General features: G+C 40.9%; 1 long non-coding RNA gene across 1 annotated transcript; it reads left to right on the top strand.

The window, feature by feature from the left end:
- Positions 1-3,079: 3,079 nt before the first annotated feature.
- LOC149445042 (uncharacterized) lies at positions 3,080-17,020 on the top strand. Its single transcript, XR_016306472.1, has 7 exons — positions 3,080-3,107; positions 7,123-7,234; positions 11,771-11,835; positions 12,027-12,067; positions 13,040-13,079; positions 14,478-14,645; positions 15,686-17,020. It is a non-coding gene; the product is annotated as an uncharacterized LOC149445042 (long non-coding RNA).
- The last annotated feature ends 7,076 nt before the right edge of the window (positions 17,021-24,096 follow it).

The following is a 24,096-nucleotide window of genomic DNA, read 5'->3' as shown; positions in this document are numbered from 1 at the left end:
GGCTACACTTGAGTATGAGACCTTTGGATATCCTCTGAATTACTGCTGAGATCTCTGTGTTGTGCCTACACATACCTATTTTTCCAAAGGTCTTTTGGCTGGTATGCTGAAGGTGCAGGTCCTCTTCTCTGGTAATGGATGCTCCTTGCTCCTGTTCACCTATGGTCAGTAACACTGACCCCAGGAAGTGTGAAAATGCACCCTAAGGATGCAGGATCCATGACAGCCTGGTCTCAAAGGAAGTAGGTTCAGTGATGGATGCTATTAATCAGCCTGAAAGACTGGTGTCATCAAGGGGTGAAGATTGCTTAATGCAGGGGCCAGGGCTGGACTGAAGGTGAATATTGCAGCAAAAACTGTTTAATAATAAGAGTAAACATCATATATATGCAACAATATTATTATTATGATTATTATTATTAATAATAATAAATATATATATATATATATATATATGTATTATTCATAATAATAATCACATTCTTCTTCTTAAAAAATGTATTATTAGTAAATATTTATTATTTTTCTCATTCTAAAGAATATTCTTATTTGTATTAATACATATTTTATTAACGCAAACAAAAATGTGTTATTATTAAGCTGGAAATACACTGTATCTAAGCACCACAAACCAAAAGCACTATTTCATTGTTCTTTAATATTCAAAACAAATTTAGCCATCCTCCATTTTGCTGAGAAATCCCCCCTAGCATTTCTGTATTTGACCATCTTGAGTAAAGGGCAAATGATTCATGTAGCATTTACTGGAATCCATTTGCCCTTAGCTCAGGCATTGCAGGCAGGAGGGTGTACTTAGCTGAGAAAACCCCTTTCCCCCTCCTGAAGGCTCCTGGGATGTATGATATTATTTGCCTAGGCATGGAAACAAGGAAGTAACTAAAGAAATGTAAAAAACTGTTTAAAACAAGTAAATATAATATACTTTCCTATTTACTAATACTAGTAGCATTACGATTAAAAATAATCAATGTTCATTGAGAGAGTCAAGTTCCACTTTATTTACAATAATAATTAATAATGCTATTGAAAAATAATGATGATAATAATTGATGATGATGAATATTATCGTTAGTAAATATGTACTCTTAATAATAAAATAATTATTATTATTACACAAACATTTCTATTAATATTATTAACAATAATAATTCATATTGTGTAATAATGCTGATATTGGGTAATAATGATAATATATTTCATAATATTATTATTAAAAACAATAGGATAATAATAAATATATTAATTTATTATGTATTATTAGTAAATAATTCTTGTTTAATAATAAAAAATATTATAAATAATAATAATACAAAATTACTAATATTATTTGTTTAATAAATGTTAAAATATTATTATTCTTAATATAAAATGCTTTATTATTAATTTTTTTACTACTAATAAAAAATAATATAAACAAATATATTATTATTAATAATACATTGAATAATCATACTACTTTACAATAATAATAATAATAATAATAATATATTTCACACTCCAAAGACATGTGTTGGTAGGCTAATTGGATCCTGTCTAAATTGGCCCTAGTATGTGTATGTATGAATGTAAGTTAGGGACCTTAGATTGTATGCCCCTTGAGGGTTAGGGACTGATGTGAATGTACAATATATATGTAAAGCGCTGCGTAAATTGATGGCGCTATATAAGTACCTGAAATAATAATAATTTCCAAGTAACAAGGTATTTAACCGTTTCCCATCTGCCCTATTGCAGAAGTACTGCTACAGGACAGCACGGGTGTGCAAAATCACGTATATATATACATGTGATTTTGCATTTCTGGGTAGGGGGCACATTTGAGGTGCGCATGCGCCCTACCTGCACTGCCATCTGCGGTTGTCAATCAATGGGTTCCGCCTGGTGATTACTTGCCAGCGCACGGTGATTGCCGAGCATCTCCGACAGGGGGGAGAAACGTTAACAAAACAGTTCTCCTCCCTGTCAGCTCCTGCACACTGCTTTGCATGGCTGTGCATAGCACAGCCATACAAAGCAGTGTGCTTACAGTGAAACACAAACACAGCCCAGTATGTAAAACAGCACACAGTTAACTCTTTGATCGCTCCACAGGTTAAGCCGTTCCTGCCTAATGCCATTAGTACAGTGTCATTGCTTTTTATTAGCACTGATCACTGTATTGGTATCACTGGGGATGTCAGTGACACCAAGTCAGTTCCCCCCCAGTCCTGCTATAAGTCGCTGAACGCCGTCATTACTAGTAAAAATTGAAAAAAAATCTCAGTATATATACCGCCATTTGTAAACGCTACAACTTTCACATAAACCAATTCATTTACACATATTGGGATTTTGTTTTAGCAAAGACTTGTAGCAGAATACATTTTGGCCTAAATTTATGACGAAATTTGATTTTTTAAATTTTTTTACTGGACACGTTTAATAGCAAAAAGTTAAAAATATATTTTTCTTAAAATTGTTTTTTTTTTTATAGCGCAAAAAATAAAAAATGCACAGGCGATCAACTACCACCAAAAGAAAGCTCTATTCGTGGGAAAAAAAGACATAAATTTAATTTGGGTTCAGCGTTGCATGACTGCGCAATTGTCAGTTAAAGTAACGCAGTATAGTGAAAAACCCTGTGGTGGGATTTTTTTTAGGCACTATATTCTGAATTCTATTTCAGAATATATTTAGATTTGACTGGTGCCTATATAAATCCCACCACAAAGAGGGTTTTTCAGTATATTTTCCTAGGGATGATGGCACTTCTTGTATCACACCCATTTCCTTTCTAGTTTGCCAACGCAAAAAAAAAAATGGCCTGGTCAGGAAGGGGGGTAAATCCTCTGGAGGGCAAGTGGTTAATCACCAGCGTTTCCTAGATTTGCCAGACGCTCACTTTTCTTTCCTTGCACACCAATTGTAAAAATCGCTTACGGAACAGCCAACTTGCCCTCAATAAAAATGGCCGAACGAGTGTGGAGTACTGTGGCTCTATGGTCACAGTGTTGTCTGTTCTGGCTCCTGGCAGGACTCTATGGTGGCAGTGTAGATAGGGCGGCCGAGCTCCTCCCTCATCCTCTTTGTGCCGGGCGGTGCAGCAGGTAGGATGTGTGTGGAGAGCCGCGTGTTCTTATCAGCCCCCATAGGATGGGCACACTGAGCTTATCTTCCCAGGCAGAGCTCGGATTGGAAAGGTCGTGCTTGATCAGAGAGAAGAACCCCACCGTGATTATAGACATGGGGTGGATTTACTGGAACTGGAGAGTGCAGAATCTGGTGCAGCTGTACATGGGAGCCAATCAGCTTCCAGGTTTTATTGGCAATGCTTAATTGAACAAACTAAAGTTAGAAGCTGATTGGCTCCCATGTACAGCTGCACCAGATCCTGCATTCTTCAGTTCCAGTAAATCAACCCCACTGTGTTCCCCAATTGGGAAGGTGGGGGGGAGCTCCATCCCATGTAGAGATTAGTGGGGTTACACTTGTATGAAGTGTTTCCTGTGTTCTGGGGGAATTGTGCTCTCTGGTCATCACACCTCTCTTCTATATGATACAAGGTCACCACACACCGTACAATCTGTACAGTCCTGGATTTACCTGTATTCATAACGCAGTGCATTGATTACATACTGGATGGATTGTGTGTATAATATATATTCTATTCTGTCCTCTTTTATTACATAGCTTTGGTAAGATAGATTGCATTGTGTATGGTGACCCTTAGACTGATGTTTCTCTTCATTACTGGGCAATCGGAGGATTTATTTATATGTCTGGCATCTTTATGTAACTTTATTAGTTGTGTGGTTTCTTCTTCCAGGTGTTTAGTTTTGTTTCAGCTACTCCATGAAATGTTTTTTAGGTTTCATTCACACACAGTAAAACAAATTCTGCTTTAGCCTTGTATTTACTGCCCACCAACAAGACAGCCAGAGGGGATCACACATGCTGTAGTGGTGATCCTGTGCTATGCAGCTGTGGCAGTTTATCTTGGTGTAGCACCGCCTGATACTCACCTGTTGAAGTTAGAAGTCATGCTACGACAGCGAGCCAAACACTTGGCACACAGTTGTGGTATGTTGGTGCCATGCAAACTTTCCATGCATTTGTAGGCATTTCCTGATCACTTGGAAGCTGCTGCTCTAATGTCCTCTGAAGAGTAGTCTACAACAGATCACTTTTCAGAGGGGCAGTGGATGCTCTCATGTGAACCTTGCCTTAATTTTGCAATAAAATGATCATCTATGTGGAGAATCTTCTTCCTGCACTCAGGCGTTAAAGTGGTATTAAACCCAAAAGCACACATTGCAGCATACCAATTCTTAGATATGTCTGCATTAGTTTTCTTTTTTTTTTTTTTTATTTTTCACCTGGTCCTCCTAGTAGCAAGTTTTTTGTTTTTCAAAAGAACAAGTTGTCCTGCAGGTGTAGTAGTTTATTTATTCCAGGTACTTGTATAGCATCATCAATTTACGCAGCACTCTACATATATATTGTACATTCACATCAGTCCCTAACCCTCAAGGGGTGTACAATCTAAGGTTGCTAACTCACATTCATACATACACATACTAGGGCCAATTTAGACAGGAGCCAGTTAACCTACCAGCATGTCTTTTGGCGTGTGGGAGGAAACCATAGTACCTGGAGGAAACCCACGCAGGCACAGGGAGAACATGCAAACTCCAGGCAGGTAGTGCAGTGGTTGGGATTTAAACCAACGACCCTAATTCTGCCAGGCAGAAGTGCTAACCATTTGGGCACTGTGCTGTTGGAGCATTGAGACAAACCATTAACCCTGACAGTAGTGCTTACAATGGTCAGATTTTTTTTAAATGTAAAACCTTATCCCAACAGAGGGGGAAAAGTTTGCTGTATTAGCTAGAATTTGGCTTCAATTAGTTAAATCTGTTAGTACACAACACTCCCCTCTGACAATGCTGCAGTCCAAAGGTGCCCACTGTGCTCCTTCATCCAGAGTAGCGGTGTTCTAATACAGGTGGTGTATTACTGCCGGATCACCAGCTGAAAACAGAGTGGAACCCCCCCCCACAAACGAATGCAGCCACCCCCATCTGATTGGTAATCTGCAATATATTAAATGTTTGGGTTTATTGTGTGTGAATGTATTGTAGAACATTTATCATTGTAATCCTTTCATCTGCCATGGTCACTGCATTCAGTATAACATTTCCTTTCAATGCTCTGAATCTATCCACTTTGATAATGTGGGGATATTACACATTTGATATCTTCATAAATCACTCCTGACATTTCATGACACGGAGTGTTCAGATTTTTTGTTTGTGACCCTGACCCCCTCCATGTCATGTCAGTGAATCACATCTGCTCCCACTAAATTGGATAAAGATGTCCCCGAGGTGGATATCCGTGTACAGTGACCTTGGATGAATACAAAGTCTACACGTCTTCTGTAGTGTATGCATGTAGCACTTTGGGCCAGGGTTACTGTGTGACCTCAGCTCATTTATCATGGCGTCTATGGTGTCAACGCTTGATGTAATTACTAATTCTATATGAGCGCTGTACTGACAGTAATGCAAAAGTGGTCAGAACTTTATTGCATGGGTCTTTCACATTTCACGTTGGTAGAGCAGCTCTTTACAGTAACACTTTTTCGTTGACGCTAAATAATGGTTTCCAAGCTGATGCAACGTGTTGGTGAGTTCTTGATGGAGGGGTGTAGGCTGCCTGCAGTTGGTCTCCCATTGCATGGATGGTTTTCATTGTTGGCTTCTCCTTCTTTAACTGCCTCCCGCCTGCCATATAAGGAAATGACGGATGGGCGGCGGTTCTGTTCTGGGAGGACATCATGTGACATCCCACTTTAACTGCGCATGCATGCTCCTGGTGGCGCACGGCGATCGGTGGTGCGCTGTTTCCCTGGAACACAGCGGATCACCTATCAAAATAAAGAGCCGATGACATCGGCTGTGTCCAATTATTGCTGATCACATGTAAACAAGAAAATGCTGGTTATCGGCAGTCCTCTCCTTATGCGCTGTCAGCGTGCGAGGAGGGTTGAGCCGGTAAGTGGCATTCCTCAGAGGAAATATCTACACTGATGATCAGTTTAGCCACATACGTTCCACATACCAATGCTCATCAATGCTACACACCAGTGCACATCAATGCCACATATCAGAGCTGCCTTTCAATGCCACCTATCAGTGCCATATGAATGCTGCCTTTCAGTTTCCATCAGTGATGCCTGTCAGTGCCCATCACTGCAGCCTCATTAGTGCACATCAGTGAAGGAGAAAAACTGCTTATTTACATTTTTATAACAGAAACTAAGAAGAAATGTTTCAAAATTTTTTTTATTTTTTTTTAGTTTAGCAAAAAAATAAAACCCAATGGTGATTAAACACCAGCAAAAGAAAGCTCTATCTTAAAAAAAAAAAAAAAAAAAAAAAAAAAAAAATTGTTTGGGTACAGTGTTGCATGACCGTGCAATTGTCATTCAAAGTGCAACAGTGCTGAAAGCTGAAAATTGGCCTGGGCAGGAAGGGGGTAAAAGTGCCCGGTAGTTAAACATCCATTTGCACATTGCTGTTGTCATTGGTTTTATCTCGGTAAACATTCTGTAGCCTTCTCTGGATTTCACAGCCTGCACCCTTCCTTTGTCAAGAAATCAAAGACATACCGTTGCTTCTGCTTGGGATCTATTTACCTGCAATGTAATAGTTACAATAGAGGAGGAGTTATGCTACCAACATGAACACCCTATGTAAATTGCTAGTTGTGTCTGGGAAGAGGGCGATTACATTTTTTTTTCCAGTGGTGAACTGTACAACACTTAGTTTTACTGTTTCATTGTTAAAGGGGTCCCATGATTAATTTTCAGCATGTTGATTGTATAAGGCAATGTGTACCTTTCATAAGTGTGATATATTACCAGTGTGATCACTAACATGCTGGCATGTAGATTTGATTGTGTGCAATATTTTATGCTATGTAAATGTGAAAGCCACGACACTTGGTCCACATGGTTGGCCACTATACAAAATTTACAAGCAGTCACCAAAATGCTAACACCACTTTTCTATGCCTTGTGTTGTCACAATTTCCTTTCACGTTGTTTCCCCTACGTAGGAAAGTCTGTAATAACTGAAGTCCTACACGGTTTTTTGGGATCCAGAATGAGGAGTGTCCAAAATGGTACCTTTTTCCTCACCTGCACTGAGCACTACATAGCAGGATGTAGGTAAGTTGTATCTATGTAGTACAATCGTAAAATAACTTTTTTTTTTTTTTTTTTTTTATATTGCGTGCCTTTTTCTTTAGACTTGGTCTCAAGCTTTAAAAACAAACTCCTGTGTGTTAGGATACAGAGTATACTCCCCTCTGGCAACCTGTTTCTCCTACCTCTCATCCGTTCTCCGTTCTGGCACTGCAGCCTCATAAAGCCTCTCTGGCTTTGGACCGTTCTGGGAATGTCAGATTCCCATGTCCCTCACTATGCACAGGTACCTTCTTTAGACTAGGAGGGAACAGCAGCACCCACAGGGGCACATGAGCAGCCAGAAGTGTTGAATGCTGAAGAGGTTTTTTTTGAAACTGCAGTGCTGTAATGGAACAGGTAGGAGAAATTAACTTCCAGAGACGCAAGCAAAGATTTAAAACCTGCGCTCTCCTGCAGTAAACTGTATAAAGTGGTAGTGAACTCTGCTTTTGAAGTTGTCCCTACAGGTAAGCCTTACCTGTAAGTACAGTGAACATCTCCTAAACTTGCAGTGTTGCGATGTTCACACTGGATGCAGTCAGTGACCTCACCGGCACTTGTGCTGTGAAGGGACAGCATATCTGCGCTGTCCCTTCATAGCGCTGTGCTGTAAACAGCGACTCCTGGGCACACTCTCGGGAATGATGTCATCACGTCTCGGCCATTCAAAGGACCAGAGCCAGTGCACCTGGCAGGAAGACTGGAGCAATATGGAAGCCCTGTCAGCAGTGACCGCGCACCACTGGAGGGCTTCGTTCTAAGGCGAGTATCTTATAATGTGCTTGTATCAGGGGCGGACTGACAACTCATGGGGCCCCCGGGCGATAGGGGATCATGGGGCCCCTGTGTCCCTGCCCAAACTCAAAAAAGCCTATGAAAAAGGTACCAGGGGCATCTCATGGGGGCCCCCTACTGACCCCAGGCCCTTGGGCAGTGCCCGAGTTTCCAAATGGTCAGTCCGCCCCTGGCTTGTATTCAGTGCATACCTGTATTCAGTGCATACTAGCACACTGTGCCATTGCCTTGCAGGGAAATGTTTTGGTTTTTTTGTTTTTTTCTTATAAGGCTGCAGTTTACTACCGCTTTAAAGATTGGACATCTTATCTGCGGTATATCCCTTCAGACAAAATTTATGAATATTTGTAGCTATGCTTTCTAGTAGTTTGGAATTACCATGTAGTGATAAAACTTATCCACTAATAACTTTAAAGTGCACCATGTTGGCAGCTTATGTTACACTTGTAGTATGTGCCCCTCTAAATTCCCAGTACACCAGAACTGGGGACAAAAACACAAACTCTATAGCACCAATTGAGAGAGTGATTAGGTCCCAAGCAAGAAGTCAGTCTCTGTATGGTAGATCCAGGCATTAATCCACTTCAATAATGGCTGCAGCTCTTCTAACAGGGTATTGGATATCTGTTCACTAAAACAATAAACAGAAGGTGCCGCCACCTAAAGTGTATCAATTTGATTATAAACAAGTAAAGGGAAGGGTTAAAATACTCAAGGATGAGAGCAAATGGGCGTATCAGTTCTTATTCGATGGCAAGCCTCATTGCACAGCAGATGGATGGATTAGATGTGTCCTTAAACAGCTCTGCAGGATAGGTGGAGTAAAGCTGGACTATGTCTTTTCCAGCAGCAAATGAGCTCCTGGTTTGACGAGTGATTGTGGGCTCCGAAGCATATTACCTCCCATCACGCTTTGACGTCAATACGTCCAGAAGTCACTTTTGATTCCAGTCTTAGCGCTGGCTTGAGTTTCAGCGTGGTTAAATTTGTTGCTGGAGAAAGACACAGCCTGTCCCTTCCCATTTTCTTATTTAACCGCCTTCCGCCCGCCATATAAGGTATTGACTGGCGCAAGACGGTTCTCTCTTTCTGGGAAGACGTAATATGATGTCCTCCCATTCTAACTACGCATGCGCGGCTCTGGGAGTGCGGAAATCGGCGATGTGCTGTGTCCCTTGGACACAGCGGATCACCGATCATCGAAAAGAGCCGAAGATGTCGGCTCAGTCATGTGATCAGCTGTGTCCAATCACAACTGATTGCATTTAAATAGGGAAATGCCGGTTATCGGCATTTCTCTCCTCACGAGCGGTCACGCTGACAGCTTGATAGGAGAGCCGGTAATTGGCATCCCTCAGAGGGGACATCTACACTGATCATCAGGGAACTGATGATCAGTGTAGCCCCAGCAGTCCCACCTATCTGTGTCTTTCAGTGTAGCCTATCAGTGCCCATCACTGCAGCCTCATTAGCGTACATCAGCGAAGGAGAAAAATCACTTATTTTACAAAATTTTATAACAAAAACTAAAAAAAAACTTTTCTAAACTTTCAGTGGTTTTTGGTTTAGCAAAAAATAAAAAACCGAGAGGTGATTAAATATCACCAAAAGAAAGCTCTATCTGTCACAAAAAAATAAATTCATATGGGTACAGTGTTGTATGACCGCAATTGTCATTCAAAATGTGAGCGCTGAAAATTAGCCTGGGCTCGAAGGGGGTACAAGTGCCCTGTAGGCAAGGGGTTAAGCTTTCTTGAAAACCTTGGTACATTTGGGTATGGGGCATGGCTTTTTTACTGAAATCCAGCACTGTCTGAACTGCCCATTAGTTTTGTGCAGGTGTTTGAAGGGGACACAGAAGGTATCTGACAGATGGGAGCAGGTGTTTAGGAGGGGGAGTTCTTTTATAATGGTTTCAGAGTAGTGGTGCACCAAAATTTTTGACCAATAGACTGCTTTCACACTGAGCAGTTTTGAAGCCCTTTTGCCTTTAAACTCCCCCCCCCCCCCCCCCCCCCACCCCCCCTGCAAGAAAATCTGAAGAATAATGCGTCCCTATAAATTCAATCAATGTCTTCGCACTGGTCCGTTGCGCTTCCCTTGTGGTGTTAAAAATCTTGATTGCTGTACTTTGGGTACATATTTGGCTAGTAGAAAAAAAAGCACCTCCCATTTGAGGCCTGGTTCACACCAATGCGTTTTTAGAGCTTTTGGTAGAAATGCACTACAGTCCATTTATTGGTTTCCTATAGAACTTTTTATGGTGTAGTTTTTTTTTTTTTTTTTTTTTTTTTTTTTTTTTTTAGCTGCTATGGTTTTGGAAAGGGTCGGACTTTTGTAAATGCAAATTGTTGCGTTTTTTGTTTAATAGACTTCGATGCTGCTGAAAACACATGAAATTAGTTGAAAACTCTTCAAAAATGCATACCTGTTGCGTTTTTGATGCATTTTGTGGCTTTAATCTGCCCAGCAACAAGTTTGCCAAAAAAGGCAAAATCCATCAAAAGCATGTGCAAAAATGCAAAATGGACAAAACATAAATGCATTGGTGTGAATCTGGCCTGAAACGCATTAAAAAATGCACATGTTGAAACGCATTGAAAACACATCAAAAACTTTTGAGTCACGTGACTTTTGAAAAACGCGCCCTAAACGTGGTAAAATTGTGCGTTTTCAGCTGCTACTTTTGGTAACATGCCAATAACACTATTTTTGCCCGATACATCGGTGCATTCCCTAGTTTAGAGAACTTAAGCAATGCAGAGTAAAATCCATATATTTACAGCATTGTTAAACAGGAATGGTGTTCATTGAGGGTTTTTGACCACAATGCATTTAGAAAGACCTGCACAGGTGTGTGTGTGTGATCTAAAACCTACTGTAAATAGACTGAGAATCAGCTGGTGCTTTTATATTTTAGTTTATAAAAACTGTAATAGGAGGACCCACCTGAACAATCTATTCAATTTGTATCAAACCAGACGGGTGCTTTTAATACATAGTTGATGGTAGATCTAAAGAAGATTTGTATAGTGTATGGTCACCATAAAGGTAGAAGTAGGAAAGTGGGTGGAAATAGGTGGTCCAGAGAGGTACCAATGCACCCTATTCTGGGATGCAGTAAGGCAGTGCATGATAGGATATAAAGTTTCCTGAAGCATCACATACATGATGCTACAGGAAGTTGGGGTTTAGAATGCTTTTAATTTTGAACAGAGGTGCAGACTGAAAGCTGCCATGGACTAGATAAGTGAGAGATGAGCTCATTGTGATGGTTTAGCTTGGGTAGGAAAGATATTGGAAAAGGCTTCTGTTTTTATTATGAAAAGTGAAACCCTGCCTGAAAAGGTGAACTTGGCCTTTGTGAATTGAACATAAAGTTTTGCGTATACACACTTAAAAAGACAAAAGCTAATTTAAAAAAAAAAAGCTCTTCCATTACACATGCTTTGCCGCACACAGAAACTAGTTAACACTTTGTCTAAGCCTATTGCTTTAAAGGAGAACTTTACTAAAATAATTTGGGACAAAAGATAGACTTGAACCCTAACTGACCTTTAGATGCCCAGTTACAAAGCCATAGTATAACCTTACCATGGCCATATCCCTGCTTTAAAAAAAACAAAACGCACTCAAGTTAGCAACTTTCTTTTCAGTGGGATGGGGGTATCAGGACAAGTAGAGCTTAGTTTGTTTCAAACCTTTTAATTTGATATTTTTCAGGATGTGCTTTCTTCTGCAATATGATGTGATTATAGAGAACGTGTGGTGCGACCTGTGGCCTTGAGGTAAGCAACTATCTCACTGCCTTCCCTCCACCCTTCATTGCAAGCATTATGATGATTTACTATTGCCGTTTACCCATCAGACTGTACATGGTGATACTTACATGAACTGAATGCTGGCAGGGTTTGTATGTATGGGGTATGTTCCTTCATGTATCACACTTTTGTAATGCTCTTCTGTTTTTGTGTAATAGGTTATTCAGTTTTGAGAATATCGAATTCACAGGGCATCAAGGTAATTTGCATGTTTTTTTTTTTTTTTTTTTTTTCCTACTGCTAATTATCTGCAGTGGTGCTGCCCTTTTTGTATGGTAGGATAGGTGCACAAGTATGTCCTGTAGCTAATCTGGTTGCTGGCTTTAAGGGTCATTCTTTGCTCCTTATTGCAAAGAATGAAAGTAAACGGTAAATTTCCCCCCCCCCCCCCCTTTCTGCCTAATAGCAGAGCACAGCAAATTTCATCCAAATTAACTACAAAAAAATAAAATAAAAAAAGGGATGTAACGGTAACATGTACTAAACCCTTACAAAGCTGGGTGAAAAAGCAGATGCTTGTTGAAAATTTGTTAAACTCTTCAAAAATGCACACCTGTTGCGTTTTTGATGCATTTTGTGGCTTTAATCTGCCCAGCAACAAGTTTGCCAAAAAAGGCAAAATCCATCAAACGCATGTGCAAAAATGCAAGATAGACAAAACACAAATGCATTGGTGTGAATCTGGCCTGAAATGCATTACAAAAGCACATGTTGTGTTTTTGATGCATTTTTAATCTGCCCAGCAACAAGTTGTCAAACAACAAATGCATCAAACACGCCAAGTGTGCGTGCAAAAATGCAAAATGCACTGCTAAACTCAAGCTGCATTATTGTGAGCCAAACCTGAAACGCATTGAAAACACATCAAAAACTTTTGAGCCACGTGACTTATGAAAAACGCGCCCTAAACGTGGTAAAATTCCGCGTTTTCAGCTGCTACTTTTTGGTAAAATGCCATAACACTATTTTTGCCCGATACATCAGTGCATTCCCTAGTTCAGAGAACTTAAGCCTTCATTGCAAGCATTATGATGATTTACTATTGCCGTTTACCCATCAGACTGTACATGGTGATACTTACATGAACTGAATGCTGGCAGGGTTTGTATGTATGGGGTATGTTCCTTCATGTATCACCCTTTTGTAATGCTCTTCTGTTTTTGTGTAATAGGTTATTCAGTTTGAGAATATCGAATTCACAGGGCATCAAGGTAATTTTTTTTTTTTTTTTTTTTTTTTTACTGTTTTTTCCTACTGCTAATGATCTGCAGTGGTGCTGCCCTTTTTTGTATTGTAGGATAGGGGTGCACAAGTGTGTCCTGTAGCTGATCTGGTTGCTGGCTTTACTTTCATTCTTTGCAATAAGGAGCAAAGAATGACCCTTAAACGGTTAATTCTCCCCCCCCCCTTCTGCCTAATAGCAGAGCACAGCAAATTTCATCCAAATTAACTACAAAAAAATAAATAAAAAAAGGGATGTAACGGTAACAAGTACTAAACCCTTACAAAGCTGGGTGAAAGAGCAGATGCCATAATGTTCAGATTGCAGCCATGACAGTTTGTCACACATGGTGAATAGCAGCATTGCCTCCCTTCTTCGATTGTCACTGGGATAATTTAAGTGCTCTCAGGCTGCTGGCACAGGTTGTGGTCCTGCAAGCTGAAGAATCTTTGTGCAGGGTGCAACTGTGAGTGGCATTGTTGCACAAGTGACAGCACGGTGTGAGACTTGGCTGGTCCTTTGTCACAAGTTGATGAGAAGGGCTGGAGTCGGACTCCGCGTTCGTCACAGGGAATGTGGGCAGCAAACACTTTTCCAATAAGAAGGAAGCTTTAAATGTTGCCTTTCATGTCCCCATGAGGGATATTTCCTCAAACTTCCTGTCCATAATGAGTGTAGAAATTTGTGGAAAAACCTGACAGTTGTTCTAACCCTTCACACCTTGTTCAAAACTTAACTTTGGCTTTAAATCTCCATTCACCCTTTGCAGGTGTGACAAAGCGTGTGTTTTTGTGCATTCCTAAGAGTCACATTTAGGGCAGCCCATTAATTTCAGTGGGCCTGAGAAATGTGCAAACTGTCTCTGACCCTTTTTAAAAAATTGTGCAGCACCAAAATGCATGATACCAACTGAAATTCGGCTGGTTCCTGGTGGACCAGCCAAATTTTGATCAGAAGCGGCTTCCCTGCATACTGTGCACCCTTAAGCTGGCCATACCGTTAACATCCAGATGCAAGAATTAAAAGGGTAGTGGAGATTAAAAAGCCATACTGAAAAAGATGTGAATTGGAAGGTGCTGGGGTACATCTATGAAATGGATACAGATGACTGCTGTACTGCTTTAAAAAAAAAAAAAAAAAAAAAAGTCCCAGTAAATTTTGGCACAGGGACAAATTGTCCCTTATGGGTTATGAAGAGTGCTACCATGTGCCTTCTCTAGAGATGCTTCTATTTGACTACATGATGATATACCTTTTGCCGTTTACCCATCTGAGTGGTAAATGCTGATATCTTAAAAATCTGATCAGTCTAGTCTGTTTAGTGATTTAATTGCAGGTACAGTTTACATCTTGTAATGTCCTGTGTTGTGTTTTTTGTTATCTTTAGATGAAAGTCTGAGGTAAACTAAAATTGACATCCAGGTTGCAACTATTTAAAAAAACAAAGTATAGTGAAGCTGCTGCTGGACAACATCCAGACACAAGAAGTATGGAAAAATAAGGAGAGGATAGCAACAGATGGAAATTAAAACACCGGGAACAGGAAGCTACTGAGGTATAGTATTTATCAAATGGATACAGTTGACCGCTGCACTTTGCTGTAATGTTTTTTTAATAAATGAGCCCAATAAAATTAACCCTGGAAGTGGGCCTGAAATTGAGTCCCTTGTGGGTTATGGAGATTCTTTTCCTTTTTTTTGTGCTGCTTCAGATGTTTTATTTAATATTTGACTCTATGATGATATATCTTTGCCGTTTACCCATCTGAATGGTAAATGCTGATATCTTAAAAAATCTGAGGAGTCTAATCTTTTGTAACAATACACATTTTGTACAGTTCGTATCTTGTAATGTTTAGGTCTGGACATTTTGTTCTTGGAAGATAGTGCCATAAATGTGTGTACATGTCAGTATAACATTTAGTCCCTGCCATAGACTTAAGGCTGTAGACCTTTTAGCTGAACACTGCACATGTGCCCCCTGGGTGCATGTAAATGCCAACTTTCATGTACAGGGTCTAGATGCCTAGTTATGCTATCCGCAAAGCAATAGCTAAAATTCCTGGGCAGAGTTTTCGTGGAAACGTCTTGTTGTAAAAATAATTGAAGAACTTAAGGAATAAGTTCAGGAACAAGTTATACCCCATTGCAAACATGTTGATGCTGAAACTTTGGCATGTGTGTCCCTATCTGTCATGGATACATACCAGTGGCCTATAAGCCTGCAAAGTTTTTTGTCTACCCAATCACCACCTGTTCTGTGTAGAATAGCCCACATTCACTATGGATGTGGATGAGGATTACTCTGTGTGTGTGTGTGTGTGTGTGTGTGTGTGTGTGTGTGTGTGTGTGTGTGTGACAAGTATTAACCTTTGGGTATTTACTTATTCAAATGAATATTTTAAACTTTTCTAAATGCAGAACAAATACTGTAGCTTTCACCCATGTGGGGAAAACATTTTTAATGGACAGTGGCTAAGTGATAGCAGACAAGTTTTTTTGATATGTTCTAGTAATTTTTATAGTGTGCAACTTTTGTAGTTCCAGAGGTTGCAACTGTACACCAACCTGAAATTTTTTTTCTCTAATTCTTTAGGTTTTGAAACCTTTAACAGTAATGTACAATCAGAACGGAGGTACATGGTTATCGGGACACGCTGACTTCATAGCAATTGAGGCTATAACATGAGGAAGCTGTGGCATCAGCAGGCAGAAGAAAGTGATCTACTTAAGGATCGGATGGACAGATTGTTGGAAGTTGCTAGGGAAGACTCCAGCTATCATGATGCAAAAAAAGATCCTCAATCTGATTACTGCCAGTACCATGAGCCACACCAGAGCTAGAAGGAACTGATGGCTGAGGGCCTGGTGCAAGGAGGGTTTTGGGTTCATAGAGAACTGGGCTGACTTTCTGATCTGTTGTTTGCTCTACAGCAAAGATGCAGCTCTGTTGGGGATGGAGATGGCCAGAAGGTTGGAGGAATTTATAAACTAGGATGCTGGGTGAGGGGAGGGGGATCAGAGAAGGGCATACTGTGCTGTGGGAAAAGAGGTGGGGCTGGCCCTAAATCTAGATGCTGGGGAAACTAAAGTGGCCAAGGTTTGCTAGATCTATTCACAATTCAAAAGTGCACATGGATGCATTATACTTTTATAAAATTAAAAGGCATGTATTACAAGCAGTAAACTTTGTTCTGGGGAAGACTAAGCAGTAAAATAAGAATTCTTTGCATTAAAATAGCATTGTACTCGCCTTCTTTCTGGAATGGTTATGCACAGAGCAGCCCTGAACCTCTTTTGGGGTCTCCCACTGGCAATCTTGGTGCGTTTTCTGTTTGCTCCCATAACAAGCACTTGCTATGGGTTCAGATGTTTGGGCTGGATCCTGAACCAGGCTGTGTTTGTCCATGAGAGAGGAGAGAAGATTGGCAGATGGGCACCACCCTGGATCAATACAAGACTTGGCCAAGTATTTAGTGGAATGAAGGACAAGCAAGTGGCAACATGTTTACTTTGCAAGGAATACATTAAGGAAAAAAAACTACATTTTTAAAACCACTTTAAGGCTGACTGCAATTTACAAGTCTTTGAATGGTGACTCTGGCGTTGTGGGTGAAACTATTTAGTCTAAGGTCTTGAAAAGACATGCAGCCACGCAATTAAGTTGGATGAGAAGCCGTTCAGTCTCAAACTGTATAAGGGGTTCTCTATTAGAGTGGTAAGGATGTGGAACTCCCTTCCATAGTTTGTGTCAGTGGGTAGTGTCGAACAATTTTTAGGGTTTTTTTTTTTTTTATTTTTTAAATGTTTGTTAGTGAACGCAGTGCCCAGGTTATCGAAAATAGTATTCACTGTTTGTGCTGGATAGACTGTCTTTAGTCTACCTCCCGACTATGTAATTTTTCACGTGAAATAAAAATTTCCCATGTCATTCCTTGTGTCGTCTTGGGGCTGGTTTTTACACCGTAGGAACTTTAAAACTGAAAGGGGGTGACCTTTTTGGAGGTATGCAACCAAGGGGTTGGAGAAATTGGGGAAGAGGGAGGGTCTGAGGTACAGAGGAAAAACCTGCTTGCCTGCATGCATTCCTGCCTCCAAACTTGTGTTTCGAAAAGTCAGAAAGGGCTGGACTGTATTTGGAGGAACAGGTAAATTCTGTCCAGTAGAACCAGGTTTCCTAAATTCTTTGTGGTTAGGTCTTCCATTTTCTAATTTTCTTGTACTTTGGCTATCCAAGTAATGATGGAAGGAGCATTTGGTTTCCACCAGAGCATATACTTTTTTTGAATTACAATGCAATACAGTGTTGAACACAATAAACAACTCCAGTTTTTGGTCAAATAGAAGTTGTGCTGAGTAAACGCCAAACATGTCGCGCTTTAAAATTATGCACAGCTGACGTTCATGGTGATGCACAGCTGTTTTTAAAACTCAATGGGATAAAATATTTTTGAATTTTAATGCATAAAAACACAATTGTTTTGTAAAATATGACAGCTGATGATGTTATGGTGACAAACTGTCACTTTTACTATCCACAGGCAACATTTGTAAGCCTTTACAGGTTACCACTTTTTGATTTACAGAGGAGGTCTGGTGCTAGAATTACTGCCCATGATCTGATGTTCATGGTGATGCCTCATGTGTGGGAAGATCGCTGTTTTGGGTGTGTGCGGGTCAGACTCGTACATTTGCTTTTGCACATGAGCACTGTTGCTTTAAATTCTTTTTTGATCACTTTTTTTTTTTTTGCTTTTAAATGGAATGTAAACATCCCTTGTGACACTAATAAGCAATGACAGGTACTTTTTTTAAGGAGGAATCTGCAGTGACAGGTACTCTTTTTTTAAGGAGGGATCTGAGGTCTGTAAGAGCAAACTAAAGGGGTTTGATTACTGGTACCAAATGTTTTCTCAGCATGTTAAGATCCTTTCAAGACTTACAAGAGCTATATCAAATCCATCTTGTAGGTTTTCAATATTTTCCACATGCACTGCTCTCCCAGGCCACATAGGCTAATTTAACACCACATCCTAGAAGCCCCATCTACAACTACATACAGTTTTTTTTGTTTTTTTTTTTAGATATAGATATAGAGACACACAGGCAAAATTTTAGTTTTTTTTTCAGGTGTTTACGAAAACATTCAAGCTATAGTTATATAGGGACCAAAAGTAATGGACAATTGAATCAAAAGCTGTTTCATGGCCAGGTGTAGTATTTGCATTTGAAATCTCTTGCTGTGAACCTATATTGTAAGGCTTCAAAAATGAAACCTCCATCAGAGAGCAACATTAGGAGTGGCCAAATAAACAGTTTGATCCATTCTGGGGAAAGAAGACCGCATGGGTGAGCTCAGCAACATAAAAAGTAATGGACATGCACGGAAGACAACGGTGGATGATCCCAGGATCCTCTCGTAAACATCCAGACAACTGAAGGACACTGTAGGAGGTGGGTGTATCCTTGTCAAAGTCTACAACAGGGGTCCTCAAACTACAGCCCGTGGGCCACAGGCGGCCCGCCGAGCATATTCATCCGGCCTGCCGGCAGGAGACACTAAGTACAGGGGCGGGCAGGGGGCTGCTGTCTCTTACTTGGCTCCAGTCCCATGACGATCCAGTCCAGGATGCGCTGCTTCTTCACTCCAGCCGCTCCCTCACTCGTGTCTGCTGTGGCTCGGCTCCGCCTCCTCACCGGTAATTGGGTGCCAGTACTGTAGCTCAGGAAAGGCACACAGGCAGCCAATCACTGGCGAGAAGGCGGAGCCAAGCGGCCCCGTGAAAATCAAGGGAGGGAGAGGCCGGAGTGAAGGAAGGAGGACAGCTGACTGCCCGGTAAGTGGGCCGTGCAGATGGTACTGCTGCAGCAGCACCATGCTGGAACGGGTCGGCTAGTTAAGTGTCATTGCTGTCAGTGGGAGGAATAGTGCCCCATCATTGGTGTCACTGATACCAACGATGGGGCATTATTCCTCCCACTGACACCAACGATGGGGCACTATTCCTCCCCCCCACTGACACGGCACTATTCCTCCCACTGACAGCAATGATGGGGCGCTATTCCTCCCACTGACAGCAATGATGGGGCGCTATTCCTCCCACTGACAGCAATGATGGGGCGCTATTCCTCCCACTGACAGCAATGATGGGGCGCTATTCCTCCCACTGACAGCAATGATGGGGCGCTATTCCTCCCACTGACAGCAATGATGGGGCGCTATTCCTCCCACTGACAGCAATGATGGGGCGCTATTCCTCCCACTGACAGCAATGATGGGGCGCTATTCCTCCCACTGACAGCAATGATGGGGCGCTATTCCTCCCACTGACACCAATGATGGGGCGCTATTCCTCCCACTGACACCAATGATGGGGCGCTATTCCTCCCACTGACACCAATGATGGGGCGCTATTCCTCCCACTGACACCAATGATGGGGCACTATTTAGCTCCATAAGACACACTTGGTGGGAAATGTCTGTGCATCTTATAGAGCAGCCGGCCCAGTATTCCCACCGCTGTTGTATGTCCACAGTCTCTGAACAAATGCGGACACAGTACAGGAGATGACCATAGTTTTTTCTTTAAAACTATAGTCCGGCCCTCCAACGGTCTGAGGGACAGTGAACTGGCCCCCTGTTTAAAAAGTTTGAGGACCCCTGGTCTACAATCAAGAAGACTTTGCAAGAGCAAATACAGAGGGTTTATCACAAGGTGCAAACTATTCATAAGCCTGAAGCATAGAAAAGCCAGATTAGACTTTCCCAAAAAAGCCAGACCAGTTCTGGAAAAGCATTCTTTGGATGGAAGAAACTAATAATGTGTACCAGAATAACGGGAAGAAAAGTGTGGAAAAGGCTTGGAATAGCTCGTGATCCAAAGCACACATTTCATCTGTAAAACATGGAGGAGGGAGTGTGATGGCATGGCTTCCTGTGGCACTGGATAATTGGTGTTTATTGATGTGATAGATGCAGCCAGATGAATTCTGAAGTGTTTTAGAGATATTGTCAGCCCAGATTCGGCCAAATGCAGCAAAGTTGATTGGACGGCGCTTCACAGTACAGATGGACACACTGCAAAAGCAACCCAGGAGCTTTAGAAGGAAAAGTGGCATGTTCTGCAATGGCTGAGTTAATCACCTGATCTCAACCCAATTGAGCATGCATTTCACTTGAAGGCAAAAAGACCCACAAACAAAGAACAACTGAAGACCGCTACAGTTAGAGCCTGGCAAAGCATCAGAAAGGAGGTAATGTCCATGGGTTCCAGACTTCAGGCAGTCATTGCCAGTAAAGGATTCTCATCAAAACCCACATTTTATTTATGATTACATTCATTTGTCCCAATTACTTTTTTTTGGTCCCTTGAAAAAGGGGGGTGGCTACTCTTAAGAGGTGTAATTGCTAAACCCTTCCTCCAGTTTGGATGTGCATACCCTCAAATTAAACCTGAGAGTGTTCACTTTCAGCTCATATCCATTATATAACTATAGCTTGAATATGTTTTGGTAGATACCTGGGAAAAAATCTAAAATTGTGCCTGTGTCCAAATTATATATGACCTAACTATATAAAAATGTTTTACGCTTTATGCAAGTACCTCTTAAAATGTGGATAACTTGACAACTTTCTGGCCATAGCAGATGGGAGAAGAATTTGGGGGAGAAAACTGATGAATCCTGGCAAACTATATTGAAACAAGTGCTTTAGTGTTCCTGTTGCCTCAGCAGTTCATTATACACGGAACTATACTATACTTTCCTGAACCACTAGCCTACCGGGCACTTTTACCCCCTTCCTGCCCAGGCCAATTTTCAGCTTTCAGGGCCGGGCACTTTGACAACTGCATGGTACCCAAACAAAATCTTTATATAATTTTTTTTTTTTCTTGAGAGAGAGCTATCTTTTTGTGGTATTTAATCACCACTGGGTTTGTTTTTTTGCTAAACAAACTAAAAAAAGACTGAATTTTGAAAAAATTTTTCTTATTTTGTTAAGTTTGTAAATAAGTAATTTTTCTCCTTCACTGCTGTGCACTAATGAGGCTGCACTGATGTGGGCATTGACAGGCAGCACTGGTGGGGCTACACTGATCATTAGTACCCTGATGATCAGTGTAGATGTCCCCTCTGAGGAACACTGCTTACTGGCTCTGCTTTCCTCGCACGCCGTCAGCATGAGGAGAGGACTGCTGGTAACCGGCATTTCCATGTTTACTTGCAATCAGCTGTAATTGGGCACAGCTGATCACATGATGGAGCCTGTGTCATCGACTCTTTACTGTGATCGGTGATCAGCTGTGTCCCAGGGACACAGAGCACCACCAATTGCTGCACATGCCCCTGGGGTCGTGCATGCGCAGTTAGAGTGGGAGGACATCATATGACTTCATCCCAGAACGAGAGAGCTGCTGGGCAGGAGGCGGTTCAATGGCGCTGTAGAGATGACCTATAATGTCATTGTCAAGGTTCACTGGTGGATCTCCTTCATATGTTGGAAGTGTTCCAAACTTTTTCGCTAGAGGTGTATGATGGTGAATACAATTAATAGTGGACCCTGTGGTATATCTACTAGGGAATCTGGATGAGGAAAAGTTCTTCCCAGAGATCACAGTGCTTAATGCTAGACTTATTTGTAGCACTCCAAAACTGTCACCTTTAAACGGCTTTCCCCAACCTTCCCATGTTTGAGGAATGGCATACATAGGTTAATATCACACTCCTGAAAGAAACAGATTTTGCAAAATAGGGGTAACCCAAACAAATTCACTAAACTCTGGGAGCAGTGGCTTGCTGTGCCAGATTTTGCTTCTGTATTAACACAAGAGCTATTGCAATACTGACTCTGATTCTATTGTAAGCAGTGGTTTGAGGGGTATGATCCTGGTATGAGGGGTGTGATCCACATTGACTGATGGTTAAGTGGTTGGGCAAGATTGAGCTAATTTGAACAAACACTTACGAAGGTTTACTTCTGTGCCAACAGCATGTTAAACTACTAATGCTCTCAACCTTTTAAAGTGATACTAAATCCAGGACCCTGCATTCACTATATCTGGTCTCCCACAGTTAACACAACATGGAAATACAATTATTTTAGTAAATACAGTATAAACTGCTAAATACCTTTTCTCATCAGCAGTTAGAGCAATCTTGTGGCTTCAGCAGAGCACTGGTTAAAGCTTGTAGGAGGAGTTTTCTTTCTGCTCTAGGAGGATGTGAAACCTCTGATTCTCTGTCTGGACAGTGCTGATTACATGCACCCTCTCATAAAGAAACAAAAACCTCTCTATCAATACACCCATGCATGTGACCACGACTTCAATCTCTATCAAGTGGTCATTTCAACAAGAGGAGGGGCTGAGAAGAACGGATCAAACAGCCTTTTAACACAATGAGTATAACCAGCATGGTTTACTGCATATACAGACTGATTTTACTGTTGTGGGTTTAGTAAAACCTTTTAAGTACAAAATTAATGCATTTTATTCTTGAAGCCTTCCTGCTATGGTTTACTATACTTATGGAAGACTGTGGTATTATGAAGAAATATCTGTTCCTCTTGTACCACTGAGACAACTGCTGTTACTGCTTTTCCTTATTGTAACTTTTTTGTGTTTTTGGGGAAAACTATTGATGGAGGCCTTTAGGAACCTCAATTTTGTGTATGGTGGCTTTTTTTTTTTTAAAAGCTGGAAGCACTATAATAAGCAATTGTTAAAAAAAAAAAAAGCAAACATTTATATTGCAGCTTACTGTATCTTAGATGTGATGACTGCATTAATTTTCTTATTTAAACTTCTATTTTCAGCTGGTGCTCTGGCCAGTAAGTTTATTTTTAAAAAGAGCAAGGCTTCTAGCAGAACTCATCTGTTGAAGAGATGAGACCATCTATTTATCACTAGTACATGTGCTTACAATAAGATTTTTGTTTATATAAACCTTTATCACAAAGAGAAAAACATGGTTTGCTGTAACTGCTCGTGAAGTGCAAAGTTTATCTTCAATTTGTTAGTGTATCTAGATCTGCTAGTATAGTTAACATGCCCTCAGACTGGCAATGCTGCTGTCCAAAGGTTCCTCCTGTGCTCATTCCTCCAATACAGCTGAAAATAGGGGGGGCTAACAGAAAACTACTGCAGCAAACACATCTAATGATTAACCAAAAATGTAATATATTGAACTTTACTAAATACACCTTGAACTACAGCATTACTGGAAGCATTTATCAGATGTATTTGCTGTTTACGTTAAAATGAGCATTTATTAAAAACTGTCCCTGGTCCTAACATGTCCCACACTGCACTTTGGTCCATAAATACAGAACCTCCAGCAGTCTATACATATTTAAGATTTTCCCCAGCAATGAAGAGAAACCTGAGGTGGTTAGAGTATTTCTCACTAATGGTCTACGACATGTATCTCCGTGTACTAAACATATTGGCCTGGTAACTGGCCTGTGAATGGTATACTTTTTTTGGGACTGTCCTATTTTGCCTTTATCTATTGTATTTGTAGCCCAACCTATCTGTGGTCTTAATTATCCAGATAAAGTTACTTGTTCCAAACTATGCCATTGCAAAGCTGAGCGCAGGCAGAAGCATTCCCTCTACCCGGTCATCAGACTTGTGCCAGATGCTTGTGTGCAAGTAGCAGGAGTTACATAGTTACATGTTTGCCATCAGAGTCAGCATCCCAAACATGAAGGCTCTTTTTGAAGAGTGAAGCAGAGGATACACTTACACATTACTGTGCATGCACTTGAGAAAAAGGCTGTTGCTAGATCCACTTGAGGGAAACAGTTGCATTAAAAATTGCTTGTTTGTCATCAACCTAGGAATACTTTTCTAGATTATGTTCTACTTAGTAGTATGTTATCCAATCCATATAGTTGAAATTGAGAACTATTTTTTATTGTTGAAAAGATCAGAAGTAACTGTTTTATGGAAACATGCAAATGTTTCTTGCAGTCCCGGGGCAATTTCTGTGTATGAAATATTGTCC

This window comes from Staurois parvus, unplaced genomic scaffold (genome assembly GCF_062004578.1).
Source record: "Staurois parvus isolate SC_StPar_1 unplaced genomic scaffold, SC_StPar_1.0 ptg000748l, whole genome shotgun sequence".
In the NCBI taxonomy this organism is placed as follows: domain Eukaryota; kingdom Metazoa; phylum Chordata; class Amphibia; order Anura; family Ranidae; genus Staurois; species Staurois parvus.
Note: the sequence above shows the minus strand (reverse complement) of the source record. Positions and strands in the feature narration are given on the sequence as shown.